We start from the raw sequence: 1,814 nt of genomic DNA, 5'->3' as shown, positions 1-1,814 counted from the left end.
CCCGCTCTCACTCTGGGGGGGGGGTGAATGAATAAATAAATAAAAATATATTAACACTGACATGGAAAACCCGCCGTGAGCCTGGGGGGGGGGGCGGGGGTCTCTGCTCCCCACCCTGGGGGGGTCCTGGGGGTCCCATTCCCACCCTGGAGCATTTGAGGGGGGTCCTGGGGGTCCCTTGGGATCCTTTCCCCCCACCCTGGAGCATTTTGAGGGGGGTCCTGGGGGTCCTTTCCCCATCCTGAGGCATTTGAGGGGGGTCCTGGGGGTCCCTTCTGCCTCCTGGGGTATTTGAGGGGGGTCCCTTCCCTACCCTGGAGCATTTGAGGGGGGTCCTGGGGGTCCCATTCCCCACCTCAGCCCCCTCCCCATCCCGGGGGTCCCTTCCCCACTTCGGGGCTCGTTCCCATCCAATTTTGGGGGTCCCTTCTCCCATCCTGTCCCATTTTGGGGGGTTCTTTTTCCCATCCTGGCACATTTTGGGGTTCCTGGGGGTTTCTTTCTCCCGCCGTGGCACATTTTGGGGGGCTCCTGGGGTTGCCTTCTCCCATCTTGGTGCATTTTGGGGTTTCTCTCTCGTTCCCATCCAATTTTGGGGGTCCCTTCTCCCATCCTGTCCCATTTTGGGGGGTTCTTTTTCCCATCCTGGCACATTTTGGGGTTCCTGGGGGTTTCTTTCTCCCGCCGTGGCACATTTTGGGGGGCTCCTGGGGTTGCCTTCTCCCATCTTGGTGCATTTTGGGGTTTCTTTTTCTCATCCTGGCACATTTTGGGTCTCCCGTGGTTTCTCTCTCCCGTCCTGATGCATTTTGGGGTTCGTGGGTGGTTCTTTCTCCCATCCTGTCCCATTTTGGGGTCCCTGGGGTTTCTCTCTCCGATCCTGTCCCACTTCGGGGTCCCTCTCCCGTCCAGGCGCTCGGGGGCCGGGGGGCTCAGCACTCGGGGGGCGCCCCGAAGGCGCGGCGGCACTCGGAGGCCTTGGCCCCCAGTGACCCCAAAGTGCCACCCCAAATCCCCAAAGCGTCACCCCAAATCCCCAAAGCGTCACCCCAAATACCCAAAGTGCCACCCCAGGGTCCCCAAAGTGAGCCCAGTGTCCCCAAACCCCAGGGGTGGCACCTGGGGACCCCAAAACATGACCCCAAAGTGTCCCCAGTGTCCCCAAACCCCAGGGGTGGCACCTGGGGACCCCAAAGTGTGACCCCAGTGACTCCAGTGTCCCCAAACCCCAGGGATGGCACCTGGGGGACCCCAGAGTCTGCCCTTGGTGCACACACCCCCATTCCCGTATCCCCAATCCCACATCCCCATCCCATAATGCCCATCTCCAATCCCATCCCCTAACCCCAAATCCCAGTCCCAAATCCCCCCAATGCCCTCCCCTAGCCCCATACCCCAAATCCCCAAAGTGCCACCCCAAAACCCCAAAGTGAACCCAGTGACCCCAAAGTGAGCCCAGACCCCAGGGATGGCACCTGGGGACCCCAAAGTGTGACCCCAGTGACCCCAGACCCCAGGGACGGCGCCTGCGGACCCCAAAACGGGACCCCAGTGCCCCAAAGTGTGATCCCAGTGACCCCAAAATGAGCCCAGTGACCCCAAATCCCCTCAATCCCAGCCCCCATCCCCAATGCCCCAATCAACCCCCACAAAGTGTGACCCCAGAGACCCCAGACCCCAGGGACGGCGCCTGCGGACCCCAAAACGGGACCCCAGTGCCCCAAAGTGTGATCCCAGTGACCCCAAAATGAGCCCAGTGACCCCAAATCCCCTCAATCCCAGCCCCCATCCCCAATGCCCCAATCAACCCCCAC

At 61.5% G+C, this 1,814-nt stretch overlaps 1 protein-coding gene across 1 annotated transcript in view; it reads right to left on the bottom strand.

The window, feature by feature from the left end:
* Positions 1-1,814, bottom strand: part of DENND4B (DENN domain containing 4B) — a 13,170-nt gene that overhangs the window by 220 nt on the left and 11,136 nt on the right. The window lies entirely within an intron of this gene.

This window comes from Passer montanus, unplaced genomic scaffold (genome assembly GCF_014805655.1).
Source record: "Passer montanus isolate IOZ18808 unplaced genomic scaffold, ASM1480565v1 scaffold224, whole genome shotgun sequence".
Lineage (NCBI taxonomy): Eukaryota > Metazoa > Chordata > Aves > Passeriformes > Passeridae > Passer > Passer montanus.
The sequence above is the reverse complement of the archived record's forward strand: the minus strand, read 5'-3'. Positions and strand labels throughout refer to the sequence as shown.